Source organism: Anopheles gambiae, chromosome 2 (genome assembly GCF_943734735.2).
Source record: "Anopheles gambiae chromosome 2, idAnoGambNW_F1_1, whole genome shotgun sequence".
Taxonomy (NCBI): domain Eukaryota; kingdom Metazoa; phylum Arthropoda; class Insecta; order Diptera; family Culicidae; genus Anopheles; species Anopheles gambiae.
This window is the reverse complement of record NC_064601.1, coordinates 112036977-112053295: the sequence shown is the minus strand read 5'-3', so window position 1 is coordinate 112053295 and position 16319 is coordinate 112036977. Positions and strand designations below refer to the sequence as shown.

Below are 16319 nucleotides of genomic sequence, written 5' to 3'. Positions count from 1 at the left end.
GGCCACCACAAGCGGCTACTAACGGTGAACCATCAGCTTTCACGCTCGTACAGCCACAATCGCTACTCGAAAGCGAAAAACCGAACCGGAGCAGTTTGCCTTCGATTTCAGCCAGCCAGCACCAACACAGCTAACACAGCTAATTCCCCCCCCCCCCCCCCCCAGCCCTCCATCCGGCGTGGCTAACGAGGCCTAATCCACGGATCGTTAACAAATTTCCTTCCGCCTGGTGGAATGTTTCCGGCCGTTCCGGCGCGCTTGTGGATGCTTTGCACCAGCAACTGCCTAAAACCCGATCGCTACCGGTCACTTTCCACGCCGAATGCCACCCCAAGATGCCTTAATCCGTTTTTATCAATAACATAATTTTATTTTGCCACTTCGTTTTCATTTCCTTGTCGGCGTGACACGTGATCCAGACGGGGGAAACAACACCTGGAAGGTGATTGATGTGGGCCGTCTCACGCGGCAATGGTTTCTGCGCGACCTATTTCGGGACCATGCGTAGTGCATGTCAACTGTGTCACTGTGTCAACACTCTGCTGTGCAAGGCGCTGCTGGAGCGTGTCGACGTTGTTGGCCACTGTTTGGACAGCGCAGGCTTCCCGCGAAGCGCTTGAGAACGAGCTTATAATTGATTATGATGTAACTCCGGCTTGCGTTGTTGTGTTTTTGCTGGGAACTGGCAGGAATTCCGGGAACGTAAAGTCACGTCACTGACACGAGCTTTCCCGGCAATGCTGACGGATATCTATGCAAATGAGCGGAAATTTAACGTCAACTTAAGTCAATGCTTTTTTTAGGGTTCAAAAAGGGCTGTTACGTTAGGCGTTTTTAAGAACCTGAACAAAGGATACAGCTTTGTGTGCTAGTTAGCTACGAGGATGAGACTTTGATTTGAACAATGTTGTCTAGTATGTGGAATTATACAATATAGCATTATTTTGAAGTATCTCTGTCTATAGTTTAAAGGATCTCTTTAAAATAATTATACTATCTTGAGAAGTAACTTGAACTCCACATTGCATCTCTCTATCGGATGAACGTCCTCCAGGTCCTTCCGCTCCAAGAATCGTAATTGAAAGGATCAATTTCACTGTCTTTTCCAGCACGTGCCAAGACCTGCAGCAAACTCTGCCCGGAAACTAGCAATCAGCCCCAAGTACTGAAGCTGTTCATTCCCTTTCCCAACCCAACCGCAAAGGGCGCTCGCCCCAGTCAATCGACCGACAATCACAAACAGTTGTAGTTGGATGCTGTAATTGTTGTGACAGACGCCCTGGCAAACGGTAAAACTTTGTCGTCGTCGGGTTGCTGTGGAGTTAACTCTTTTGCTTCCCCTCCAGCGTTGGAAACCGTCGGACTGGAGAAGCTGCTGGTCGTGAAACTTCTCGCCAACGTACCTTCAAGAATACAAAATGTAACGATTGCCGTTTTGGAGCGAGGCGACAACAACTCACACGAAAAAAAAACCAGCTTGATCGTGCTCCGTTTTTTAGTTAAATGAGCTCAATTTAAACGACCACTTGAAAGTTCCTAGAAAATCTGGTAGCAGGAAGAGGAAGAAGAAAAAAAACCGTTGTTGTAAAAACTTTTCGACCGCGAAAGCGGAAAACTTCCGAAACCCCTCGACAGCCGCCGACAACGGTTCCGGAGTGTGACCAGTTTAAACTCGCGTTTACAAAGACGTCGTACAAGACACTCCTCAACCCATTCCGTCCCACCTGTACCGTGTTACCTCGCTGCATCTTACTTTTTACACCACAACCCTCCCCCACACATACAATCCCACCGGACACATTTCATCCGATTGGCCGCCGAACGCCAAAGCGCAAAGCGAAAGATGACAAATTGATGGTCCCACCGAGAGAGTCACACCAGCCGAGGGCAATATGCCACCCGTCGTTGGCCCCTGCACTTTCCCAACCCGGTGCAGAGGGTGGACATACATTTTTAATGCATTCGCCAACGGTTGGAATCGGTACATTATGTTCGGTGTAGTTTTGTGAGGTTGCGAACTTCTGTCAGCGCTGGGAGTTTGCTTGGCTGGCGGCCGGAAGGGGCAGAAGTTGAAGCATTTTATTTCTATAGAACATTTTCTTACAACTTCTAATCCGAGGAAAGGGTGATCCCGTGTAAACTCAACAGGAGCGTTTTCTTGTTCTTATTCCACCAGAGCTCGCTGTCTTTTAATCTTCCGTTTGGCCATCTGGTGGCTCATCTACAGGATGTCGTAGAATTCTTCAGGTTTTGCCTTTTCTTTCGCTTCAGGCGTCCAGAATGTCAATGAAGTTTGAGATTCCCGCTAAACCTTTCTTTACTTTGTCCTTCCAAAGAGCTTTCCCCATACAGTACAACAGGCTTTTTTGTTTCACAAAAGAAAAGTTCAAATAACCACCAAAACAAAACATTACAAATTAGCCGGAAAAACTTATTATTATTTCATAATGACCCCACGCCAGCCAAACGACACCACCGCCACCACTCGGAGTGTTGATTTTTCGCGTGCTATTTTCCGCTGTTCTGTGTAAAATTTTCTTTCCACACTTTGGACAGTGTGAGGTTTTTATTTTATTTCACCAGCTCCTTTCACAGGGATTTCCTTGGTGTGAAAACTTAACTCAAACCACCTCGCTCTTGTTTTTTTTTGCACCACCAAACGGCTACCGTATCCGTACCGGAGCGAATTAAAAACGACAAATGAAATGGCTTGGCCCGCTTATTAGCCAGCAGAGCATGTTTACACAACATTAGCACCCGAAACTCGCGAACGGACCGGTCTCACGGGCCGTGCGCTGGTCGATGGGGAGATAGTCCACCATCAACACCACCACCGTCGGGTTTGGAAGAACAGTTTAGTTTAGGCGTGAAATATGGCGGCTACTTTCGGTCACGAAACGAGCAGAAACCAGCACCTGGATGTTGGTCACTTTTTTGTAGTCCTTTTTTACAAGTATGTATGTAACGTAGGCTACACTTTGAACAGCAAATAGCGCATGATTATGATTGTTCGAATTGAGTCCGCTTCTCGCAGACGTCCTTTTTGAGTTTGATTTCTCACATTTTTAAATTATAATTGTTCAATTTAAATCTAAAACAAACAGATACTCTTTAATTTTACACGTAAACAGTCATTAGTCAGACGCTTCCCTACAAAGCTGTCCACTCATTAGCATCGCCACCCGTCCACAAAACGGTATTTATCGTGCCGAATTAAGCACGCGGTATATTTTCTTATTACACACAAGCCTCCAGATCAACGCTCGGCGAATCTCTCCCACCGGGAAGCCACGACGCCACGTGTTCCTTTCCAGCAGTATGGCCAACAAGTCCGTTCACATATGTCGTCGCGTTACCGTACATGCACATACACGTACGATTCTGGCAAATTCTCTTTGGCGACAAGTGCAGCACCAGCAACAAAAAATCCCTCCACCCGGTGCTACACAACACTTGCATCCGGACGCCCGGTACCCCGGTCCGGAAATATAAATTCCACCCACTCTGTGGCTTACGGAGTGCCACCACATGGTTTAAAAACGTCCACTTGGAGGCGGCATTCGCGCTCGGCAAAAGGACGAATGCTAGAACTTTGCTTTAGCCCAGCACGCGCGGCAACGTACGGGAGGACATCTTTGGCGAAATTCTCCAGCCCAGGGCAACAGTAGGACAATGCTTCTATTTAGCTTTATTGTGCAGGAGAATAGCTCTTTTTTGTGTGTGTCTGTAAGTGCAAAAAACTTCCTCTTACGTCCAACCGTTACGTGCGAACAAAACGCTTTAATGTCGTAAGGGAAGTGGCTGTGCTATGTTGTGTCGCGCACAATTTGTATGGCGACATGCACCTTCGAATCAAACATGGAACTAGCATATGTTGTAGATTCAAACCGTTGGTATGGCCCACGAATCGTATGTACGAGTGTGCCGATTGCTTGGTTTCGCTAAGCACAAATTCATTGGAATGTACAATTGCAGTGGTGGTAGTAGTGGAACGCTTTATGTGCAACACTTTAACGTTGACGATGCGTTTCTGGCATTCGAGTTATTTTAGGCGTTTAATTGCTTCTCATACCAAAAAATATTTTGTAGTTTTGGAACCTTTTTTGAAAACCCTGATTTTATCGTAATTTCTTATGCCTTTCACTACACTTTATGAATCTTTATTAAAGTCCATTAAGACCTCCAAAAAGCATCAAGAAACTTCAAGATTGTCAACAACCAGTACCTGAAGTTTCAATTTATCCTTTAACAACCTTGCTTTACATTGCACCGAACGGCATCCTCCATTGTGGGGAAGCAAACTGTGCATTCAAGTTGCACTAAAAAAGGCCTCGAGGCTCCAATCGAGCACCCACTGCAAGGACTTTTGCAGAAATGTCGCACGGAATAAGGGACGACCCCTGGCACGTTATACATTTTCTCGCGTGGTGCTGGTGGTAGAGCACATTGTCCAAACCAAACCGAACACACACACACTGTTTCCGCGCATGGTGTCAGTATTAGCGGGAATTTGTAGATTGGATTCGGAACCCATTCGTTTACCCATGGGGGGTGGCGGTTCAAAATGGCGGTACGCCGAAACCATGTAACCGTACACAACCGGTTAAGACAAGGCTGCTAAACCTAAAAGGGTTTATACGAGGCAAAGCACATGGAGGTCAGAATTTACTATTTCTAATTCCCATAATCGTAAAATATACACACTTGAGCGGAATAAATAATAGGCGATCGGGCGAGGCGAGGTTGTATGGGGTATGGGGCCTGAGCGACAGAGTTTATCCTGTCCGCGAGCCTACCGAACTAACAAATCGCCGTTTCGAAATCAAACGCGAGCTCGTTTCATGTGTGTGTGTGTGTCGGCTGAGGCTTTCTTTAGCCGAGAGTGTCCATGAAGAGAAATTATTATTCGATCCATTCTTCGACCTTGCTTGGGCGGCTGGGTTGGCTGGGACGCCAAGACGCTGCACAATTCGTATCCGAAACCGAGTGAGATACTTCCACTGTGTGCGTGGACGTGCAATGTATCGCTGGCGACACGGATGGCATTAGACTTGTAAATCTCTCACGCGCCGCTACGAAAAGTCGTCGATTTACAGGCTTTACTATTATTTTGCTTTTTCATTTTCACCCCCTTGTCGGCCCTCCCGTGTCGCCTGCATTACAAAACGCCCCAAATTGGTCGAAAGGACGAGCTAGTTTTCTTTGGACGAGCACAGTAAATTAGCTCTCCAATGGTCCCAAGTTCCATTGCTTATTGCCTTACAGAGGAACGACAAGCAGAGTAGGCCTAAATACATCTGAAAGACTACAATGAATTCTAAATTGAAGCCAGTTTGTACACACTCACACCAAAAACAGCCCTCATTCGCAATTCGGTACGCTCTCGCTCTCTCGGTATTCTCCAGGCAAAAGGCATGAAGATTGATTGAAAAATCCTGTCACCACCGGCTTCACTCCCAGATGGCAGCTGTTCTGAACAGAGCCCCACACACCCTCAAGATTCTGGCAAAGTTCTGTAAAGGGTGCTCAATATGAATTCGGATGCCGTACGTGTACTTCGGGACAGCATTAACCAACAAGAATGGGTACTTTACGCTGGGATCGTGACACGATTGACGGATGCCTTCGCCCTTAACTAGTTCCGGATAAAATGGAGTGTTTACTTTTGGCAAAAGCAAATAAAAGCAAACGCAACATACACACACAAACCTCCGCCTAATCTGTGAACTCATCCAGCAAATGGATGCTTGAACGCTGCGCGAATAAAAACAAACCCCGTGGCCCCGGACCCTGATGATTTGGCACGGCATTCAAATCGTCCGTTCGCGACCGTATGGTGACGGTAGTTGTACTGGTAACTGCCAGTGCCTATAAAATTAGCTACTGATACTGGCTGGCTCCTTCCTGCCCACCCTCAGCCTCACTGATATTATCCACTGCTCGCACATGCATTACCCTGATGAAATGAGTTTGCCCCCGAAAAACCAGCCACGAGCAGCTCTGCTTTCCCCGAAGTCGGCGCAAAAGTTTTGAGTTATTTCTAGTACATGAAAACGAGCTATGAAATGGAATTTTACGGCGCTGTGTATGTCTGCTCCTTTACCCCACTTCCCACTAAACCCCTGGGTGGGGAATGTTTGCCACCACAATTAGCGGCTTTTTATTGACAAGCGCGAGCCATTTTACTGCTAGACGCTTTCGGATCGGACCGGCTACCACGCGGGGAAAGGCAAGCGTGAGGTTTGTTCCACGCCCTTCACCCAGCGCCCCAGAAGAATCACCGAGGTCACCATATCGCCCGACTTGCCATTTATTATGACCACATTTTGCATTATGACCCGCGGATATGACGCGGGCGTTTATGGAAGCGTTTAAAACTTATGCTTACCGTGCGGGAGGGAGCGGCAGGGAGCAGCCGTTGGACAAGAGAAAACAGATAAATGAAGAATAAAATGAAAATGGTACAACATGAACAGTAAACATGATCGTAAAACACAAACCGGTTTGGCACAAACGTGCGATGGAATGGGCGGGGCTGATTGTGCGCCACTGTTCGGGTTTATATGCGCGTGTTTTTTCCTGCCGGATTAGAACAGTCGCGTACTAGGTTTGCTTTTCCTTTTTTATGACTGTTGCTTTGCTTTTTATTAAGCATTTTTAATATTCTCAACTGCTTTTGTTTGTTTTGGAGACTCTTTCTGTTTGTTACAGATGTTGTTTATTGTGCAATTGACTTTTATCATTTCGATAGTTGGTATTTTGCTTAGTATTTATACTTTTTTTTTCTTTTTGTCCTATTTTTACGTTTTTTTACGATTTTTACGTACGTTATTTACGTTTTGATTATTATTTCTCCAATTTGATGAATTTTTAAACTACTTTTCAGTCCATGTTTTATCATTTGTTACTTTTATATTATTATTTTTCGATTTTTTGTATGTGTAGGTGTATAATAAATCTCCTAAAGCCATTTTTGAGTACCGAAACAATATCACACACTCATTCAATACCATTCAACAAGTAAAAAGCTGCAAGTTGAATGAACGATTGCTAACCAAAACCAACAAACAGTTGTAAACTCATTGCTTTCCTAAATCCATAAAAAACGAACAAAACGACAACCAAACAAGAAAACAAAACGGAAGCGGAAATCTCATTCTCGGAATCTAACGCGTGCAGCGCCCCAACTCCTCTAGCTCTAATCGCTAACTGGGTACACGAAAAACGTGTTAAAAACTAATAAGACACATTTAATTCAACCACACGCCAGCGAATGGGACGAACGAATCGAAGAGAGCACACCCACACGCTCCCGCAACGTGCACAGTCAGTGTGTGCAGAGATTAATGGCTTTCGATTGCGAACTTTTACGACTTGATTCTAATTTTATTGCCCAAAATTATGGCCGCTTCAGCCGCTTCAGCTCCCCCGTTTTTCCGGCATAGGTCACAAACTTTCCAGGAACAAACCGACAAACCCGGGTGCCGCCTATGTAGTAGATCATCAGTGTAAACATAAATATGCTTTCGGTTTTTGGGGTTTTTTTTGTTGCAGGCCAAGCAATAACAAATCATCTCCGGTCTAATGTACTTTCTACCGAGCGTTTGATTTGCTGGGTGCCAAAAGTGTGTCATGGAATGGGTTTTTGTTGCTGTCTACTTTTCCCTTCCCTTTTCCTAAATTGATACTGAAGCCGAAAGAGGGGAAAATCCCTCACTTCAACATCATTGACACTCACTCGTAGCAAAGGGGTCGATTCCTCACCTGAATGCCGTTTAATTCTGCACCAAGTACATAAAAAGAAGCCACAGAGGATAAAACGGGGCTTATTAACCCAAAATGACAGCTAGCGAAACCCGACAAATCGGAAAATCGTGACCGGTAGCATTAAATTTATTAATTTCCCTATCCCTGTTGCAATGTGTCTTCCACCACCACCCACCCATGTACTGACCAAAAATTATGCCAATCTGTTTATCTCTCCCCCATCACTCACTCCTTCTCTCTCTCTCTCTCTCTCTGACTGGCCGTCATAATGATTGGACGAACTTGTGCCTTCCTTCCCAGTGCGTTCGGTTGGATGGTTTGTGGCAGTTTGTCAAACCAATGGCGTCATTAGACCATTTCGTCGCAGCAACCATTTGCCGTGCACGGTTTCGGTGGTGGTACCCGTAGTATCTCTCGCGGTCACTTCCCTCCTCCCCTCCCACCAAAGACCCATATCACCGGGTGACGATCGATCCTCAATGCCGTGAGAGTGCGTGAGCGGGTCATAATTTTTACATTTATTGCCTCTTCTACGAGCAGCGCGTAAATCTCACCACACGACGAGTGATTGACTTCAGCGGGCAAAGGCGTTAAGGAGCAACGCAAATCCTTCATAATTTTCTCCTGTCTTGCCGGCATATCTGCCACACCAGTGCATGTACTTTAGCACCCTTCGCAAAGTCTTAGCCTACTACTTAAAGGCACTAAACCGTGGTGCGAACTACAGATACAGGAGAAAACGAGCCCCCGGTCAGGCAGGGAAAAAGCCATTCCTCCTCGCAAGAGCATCATTAATTAAGGTCGTTTAGAGCGAACACACAAAAAAACAACAAAACACCTCCAATAGTGCTACCGCTAGCTATCTGATTGCCCTGTCGCGAGCGAGCGACTGGACCCGCCGCGAGACAGCTGCTCGTTGTTAATGGGGAATATAAAATCGGACGACGGGTCTCCCACCCAAACTGCGGGGCCCGTCCTTCTGAGACAAAACAAGTACCGATGGGTACTACTGCCGGTGGGGAACGGTAAGGGGACGGCTTTTCATTTGGAAAATAAAACGAAACGAAAACTAAAAATGGACTCACATTCATATGAAAAAAAAAGCCAGAACCCCCTGCGAAACCCTCCCACCCGCTGTTCGGCTTGGTTCGTGCGAGTCCTGCGCCCCGCGTTAAGCACCATGGTCAACTATAACAGATTACTGTTCTGCATGTAAGAAATGCCATAATTTATAGGCGATGATTTATGCTACTCGCGGTCGTAAATCCGAGTTCCGAGCTCTCTCTCTCTCTCCTTCCCCCTTCCACCCATATGGTTGCATGGTTGCCGGTCGCAAGCAAACGGTCGCAAGAGCTCGCGTAAAATTAGGAAGCGCCTTTACGAGCGGTCTACCCTTACACGCCTTGCGTGTCCTTTCTTCCTTCCGGTGCCCCTTGCCCCTCGGGGGTATGTGAGCTGTTTATGAAAGCAAAAAGAAACCTCTGTGTACAAAAAAATAAGCAGCAAAGCCCAAAGCAGCTCGGGAGGGTCGTAAATGTGTGAGCAGTTTGTGTGTAATGAAAATAAAAACCTAGCGGAAGGTCAATTTTGTACCCACTTTTAATTGATAAGACATCGTAAAATAATTGAATTAGAGCACGAGCTGTGTGGAACGCACCGTTGAACTCTGAAGATCGATAAAGACGAGAGAACGATGAAAGTGGCTGGCGGAAAAGGTTGAAGAGCTGTGGTTTGATTATTTTTTGGTTGCCTAAGTCATTGCCACTTAAAGCACCAGAATCATTATCAAAAGGATACTAAACTATGATGAGGTAGTTTTTTCAGCTTTTTATTCTATAGCGAACCTTATACAATTGTTCAATAAAATGGATCTGAATACTTTTTTATGATAAACATTATTATTGCAATTACATAAGCCAGCAGCAACAAAATATTGATTTAAAATTGTGTTTAGACACATTTCGAAAATAACTATAAAATTGATCATACTTCAGACGAATGATACGTCACGACCTTCATCAACAATTCCTATCAACAAATCAACAATTACTAACTTTTTTTCTAAACTTATATTACGTCATAACCCAAACATTTTTTAAGTTTTTTTCTTCATTTTTTCACACTATCAACAATTCATCGAACCAAAAACAAAACATTTCCTAACATTTTTTATTGCTGCAATTCCAACATCTTCCTGTTGCATCCAGAAAGTCCCTGTCACGCGCAACCACAGACAATGTTGCCGAACGGATGTCCTTTCCTCACTGGGGGCCCGCTCGCTACACAAAACGCCGTAAAATTAGCTGTTTGCTCTTCACCCATCATTAGCAACCCATCATTAGCACCAGTGCGCGCTGTAACCAAAGGACTCTCTCTCCCTCTCCCACTTCGTGTTTCTCATTTCGTTTCGTTTTACGCCAGCCAACTGGCGTTGAAGTACTCGCCGAATTGCCCGATCGGAACGTACCCGGAAAATACATGACGCCGAATACCTTACGTGGGGACTCTACCTTTCCTTCCTTCCTTCCCACTTGAGCTGGTGGCTAATTTTCCTAACCAAACAAAGAAAACCCCACCATTGACTTTCGATCGGCAGCAGAAACGCGGTGCACCGGTGTTTGAAGCGAGGAAGAAGTATCGGGAGCAAACAACGGGTATTGGTGTGTTTCCCCATTCCCATTCCGTGCCGTTTGAGCATTTGCACTCCTGCTATTTCTACCTCTCTTTCTCTCTCACCTTCCACCCTTTCTTTCCCCCTCTCTTACACGGTTTGCAGCCCAATCTGCGGGCTTTAAAACTTGCATGCTAAAATTCTATCATAAACAATTTTAATTTGTATACATTATCATATTCAAATAAAAATGCTATTAACTTCCTTGCTTGCACCGCTCCGATACCGCTCCTCCCTTCGCTTTCGCTTTAAACACATACACTCACACACATATACACAGACAAGAGGTTCGTGATTGTGGAGTTTCTGCCTTTTTTCCTGCCTGAACTTCGCCCCAATCACACTCCCAGCGGGGTCCTTGTTGGGTGATTTTTCTCTCTCACCATCCTGACACACCCCGCAGTGAGCAAATGCTCTATCCACACACTCACAGACACATACATACGCTCAAAGCAAACAAAATACAACAAAAAAAAAACAAACGAAAACCGAAAACTAAAGAACTCAATTTTAATGATAAAAGTTGATTTTGCCGTTGCTTTGAGGAGAAGTTTTGTTTTGTAATAGTTTAAAGGTGGTTTTCTAGGTTGAATAATTCCTCTACTTCGCTCCTTGTATAGTATGTGGAGAAGGAGCGGCTTTTTATCCAAGATCTGTTCAAAACATTGTGCTGAAACTCTTTCGCTAAAAAAAACAAAAAGAGAGCTCACCAAACTGCTACAAACTAATTTGGCATAACTTTTTTTAACACAGTTGTTTCTTCCTCTTCATCCCTTTCAAACAACGGCTCTGTTTGGACGGGTGGGCAGTAACGGCGCTAGGCGGTCATAGTTTTGCACTTCCGGACTTTGTCATTTCCCATTACAAAAAACACCTCCGCTCTGCGTAAGCGACACACCGGGCCGGCGTCGAGAGCCTTTGACACGGCGTAATTGATGGTAGTTTAATGCTAATTAAGTTATCAGCAAATGCCACACCACCCTTGTGCGCTGCTCGCCAATTTTTGAAAACAAAACAAACGGTTTTTTTTTTTTATTTTCCAATTCCAAAGGGGACCGTTTGCAACTGTCGGGTGGTGTGAAAAGGTGGATTCTATTTTTTGTGTGTGTTTTGTTAATTTCCCTCGCCGGGGCTACACACTTTTTTTTACTCTTCTAATGTGTGTCACGCTTCAAGCACTGTGATCTGTGTGCAAGGACGCGCAGACAAACACACCGGCACATAAATTCAATTCCCATTCGACTTTAATTGGCTAGCTCTGCTCGGTGCTAATGATTTGATTTATTTTTATAATAAATTCAACAATTAATCCACCGATCGTTTATAACAATTTAAAGTCCGTCAATAATTTACGCAATTTGTTTATCGCACGCTCAATTGCACTGCGGAGCCCTGGAAGGGAGTAGGATGGTACAGCAAAGGAAAGAGTGAATAAAAAAAACAGTAATGGAAAATGCACCTCCCGGAACCTTTCCGCATCTCGTGTATTTGCTGTCCATCAGTACAGTTGGTGATTGTGCTTCACTCACTGCTCGCGCTTCAAACCTCCGTGCACTTATTATTCCGCTCACGATCAATCACGGACGAAGCGCGGCTGAACAGGAAGTCCATTAACACACATTTACCCCAGTGCACTTTGTTAATTGAATATTTTTAGGATGAATACTTTAATTTAACGTACACACGGTGTGTCGTCTGGATACGTTTATTCTCTCTCTCGCTCTATCTCTTCCTGAGCATTGTTGCATCTCCCGGTGCAGGATGCATTTGTTGCCCGCTGGTAGGGCGGGAGAAAATTGGCTCCGTTTTCACTGAAATGGGCATTATTTAATATCAGTTGTTTCGATGTTTCCCCTTTTTATTCATCACGTTTTTTTTTTTAAATCCACATCTTTTTCCCCCCTCTATCCTCATCTTTGTTTGCAGAAATACTTTTTTGTGTGTTTTGCTTTTGCTTCCACACCATCTATCTCGCACCATTTCAACGCGAGCTATTATTTTCCTGTTGGCAGCTTCAGCCTTTTTGCACAAGGACAAACTCGCGGGTGGCGCGATTTATACTGGCCGTGTGTGTGTGTACGTGTCGCGCGCCCGCCTGCATATTAATGCTACTTTAATATGAAATTATACGAACCGTATCATTTACTTTAATTACAGAATAATTAAATTGTGGCCCCCCCTCCTCGAAATGCTGCTTATTACTCGCGCCTGACAGCACGCGTTAAGCTTTTCGCGTCGCACGGCTGAGCGTGTCTGTGTGTTCGTGGCACATACGGTTTCGTTTTACCGGACGGAACCGGCAGTCGATGGAACGCATCCAGCATCCAGCAACGGTTCGTTGCTGCATCCCGTGAAAGCGGCAACACAAATTTGAGATGCAACAACGGAACGGCACGATTAAAATAACAAAATGAGGTGAAACAAGAAACAACAACACGGTGTGCTTGCCACAATTTTCCCATTTCGTTTGGGAAACCAAAAATCCAAATGTGTCCGGGCCAAGGATCGTGATTCGGAGATAAGTGTTAACTGTTGTCCCCTTCCTCCCCCACTTCCCAATTGTTCACATCTGTTTATGCCGGTGGGGGCTTATTTTCGGCGTATCATTTCGGTGACGGGCTGTTGTTTGGGAGATTTTCAATTTAAATTTATGAATTGTTTTAATAAGCCCACGGACAATGTACGTTCGGTTTTGTTTCGGCAGGAATGGGTAGCTTCGCTTGCCATAAACACCGTTTGATTCAACATGGTTGACATTTGGGCAAGTTATCGGAGTGTTAAATGTAGTGTTAAGGAAGGCTTTCAGACAAATCCTTTCAATTTAATTGAAGTATTACTTGGAATTATAGTTTCATTTGATGCGCTTAATACAAAAATCTTTCTTGCTATTGCTTACTTGTTGTTCCCACAGTCATACACCAAACTCCATCGCCAACGACTCCAAAAATGTATCAAACACTGACAAACCGGAAACACGGCAAATCCAAACATTCCAAATGCCAGGGAAAGGAATTCAACAGGAACAGCATAGCAAACGCTCACTAATGCAATACCTCCCGACAGAGACCCATCGATCACCAATTTTCCCCGAAAACAAACTCAACCATAGAGCATTCAGACCCGTGCTAGTTTACACGACCCCAAACTCGCTAGACGAACCAAAAGTAACAATTTAGGAGAGCCGAACCTGGCCAGGAAATGTACTGTTAAACTGTTATTTATTTATACCCAAATTTATTCACACACCGTCTCTCTCTCTCTCTCTCTCTCTCTCTTTCTTTCTTTCTCTCTCTCTTTCTTTCTCTCTCTCTCTCTATCTCTATCTCTCTCTCTCTCTCTCTCTCTCTCTCTCGAGCCACTCGAGCTGAAGAGTTCAGAACGTAAACGGACATGCAAACCGGGAACGTGACCCAAGCGTCGGCTGAACGTCAAAAGACGACGAATGGACCGTTTGCCCCATGTTTGGGTGCCGGTTTCAAATAAATAATTCAAATTTGATTATGCTCATAATTACATTGCTTGAACGGCCCAAGGGGGATGGTTGTGATGGTATCGTGCAACTGAGCTGCCTTGTAGCAGCTTGTGCGAGGAAGGAGTGAAGGAAACATCAACCGGTGGTAGTGAATGTTGCAACTCGTTTGCTTTGCATTTTTCTTCAAAACCAAAAAGCAGGATTTTCTCAAGCCTTTTTTATTCAAAACGTCTCGAAGTATTTTCTTTTATTTCCTTTTTTGGGGGGGGGGGGAGAAGATAATTGAATTTAAATCGTCCTACCATGCAAAACCGACCCGATCGCTGGACGGTGATAAGTGACGGTTTGTGTGCAATTTGCAGAACGAGATGCACTTCATAAATCAAACACCGAAAAATTCGGGGCGAGAACGTCCAACACGTTGCTGACAACGCCGAAGGAAGTGTTTGGAGGGAAGAGCAAAAAAAATAGTGTGCAATTTATTTTATTTCGGGCAGCAAGGTTTTCCTTTCCTATTTCCCCTCCTGCCCATGAAGATGAACCTTGACAATTGGCAGAACATGTCGCTGACAGGTTGGGAATCGCGATAGATGATAAACACACCTGCCGAACGGGGCCCGACAGCGAACGGCAGGATTGTGTTGAGTGATGAGGGTATTTGATCGATTAGGCCAAAGGTCGGTTGACACTGCACAGAAATAAGGGCCGCTGGCTCGTTTCCCTGTTGAGCATCACAATGATGAATCTGTAACATACAGGGCTTAGCAGGGAAAGCAAAAATTGCAGCATAAGAAAGTAATCGTTTGCAAATGTTGTAGCATATTAAATTCGTTTTAAAAAAGGACCTTTTACACTAAACTTAAATACCAAACCGACTTTTCGGTTACTTATTAATCCTTTGCACTAGCTTCTCGCAGACGCTTTGAATAAATTTCCAATAAATCACCCTCGCAACCGTGCGGACCTTTTCGGGGCAAACTTTTGTGAGCAATATTCGCGAAAAGCCGCCCGTTGCCCGAGGCAAACCTCTTTCACGCCGCCTCCGACGTGACAGCCGTCCGACGACCGAGCACAACTTTTACGCTTCCCTGTACCGACGGCGAACGAACATCGCCCGGATGGTCCGATGTGTGAAAAATATTTTAAACGTGCACTCAAATTATAGAAAATAAATCATCACCGCCCTTGCCGAAAAATCTGTACCGAACAGGGAGCGGAGCCGCTTCGGTTGCGCTATTCCTTCTGCTTTCGGTATGTTTTGGCATTTTCCCGGCGTATATTTTAGACAAGAACACGGCAAGATAAGCAAGGGGCCCTAAGCTTAGAAGGTTCCGCCATCGACAGCCACAGTTCACGGTACTCGATTGGGGAGCAAGACGGCGTGGGGTTTCGGCGGAGAGTTGCCCCTACGACTCGATTGCAAATTGAGGCTTTTCGATGCACTCGCTGCACAGAGAGTGCCAGAGTTTGAGGAGATTAGCACAACTCCCGTTCGATCGATCGTGGTTGTCTGCACCTGATAGCAAAATGCATCCAAACTGGGGGGACCCCTTCTTGGCGGGAGCTTGCCGGGCGTACTTTTCATTCACGCACGTCACGCACAGCGTCGAGGAAAAATTAGCTAAAAATATGTATTTTGTAAGGAATCGGCCACGTCAGTCAATCGTCAATCGAACAGCTCTCCGTTTGAAACGGCAAAAGGGGAACCATTTCTCAATGGCAAAAATCCCAACCACACACACACGCGTGGTTGATTTTTTGACAATAAAATAATCCTTCTTTCGGGGCAAACAAAACCATTTAGCTCTTATAAAAAAAAAAACAAACACAAACACACTATATCTAATGCATTTGACAACTTAAAAGAAAAGGCGTGCGTTTGAAATCGGTGCCAACGGTGCCTACGCAGGTGCCAACGGTGCCTACGCAGGTGCCTACACCACGGAAAGGGCGCGCTCGTTTGAAGCGTTTTATTTATGGCTTAGTGCACAAATCACTCCCCAACAGGGTATCACCCGGTTTCCTGGTTGAGGTTTAACCTTCTTTTTTGTATTCTAATCACCTCGCAGTTTCATGTGCTTTTTTGGCACGACTAAATGGTGCACTTGCTACCGTTTGAACGATTTAATGTTGGAGATTTATGTACATTCTTTTCACCCTGTCACTAGGGGTACTGACGTTCAATAGTTTTGATGATGGGTAGATAGTGAAGAGTGAATGGTGGTGAAATGGCGATTCGTTTCAAGAAGGCTCATAGCATCACCATGATTTTTGGAATGTGTTTTTTTCCCGTGCAATAAATACAAACGGAACTTCCAATTAATAGTACAAGTCACATCACAATGCGTCAAAGATGTAACGTAAGTGATGTGCGTAGAAAACGTGAAGCAACGATAAAAGAAACATCAT

General features: G+C 45.0%; 1 protein-coding gene across 12 annotated transcripts in view; it reads right to left on the bottom strand.

The window, feature by feature from the left end:
- LOC1269973 (uncharacterized) overlaps positions 1 to 16319 on the bottom strand; it is a 178764-nt gene that overhangs the window by 41064 nt on the left and 121381 nt on the right. The window lies entirely within an intron of this gene.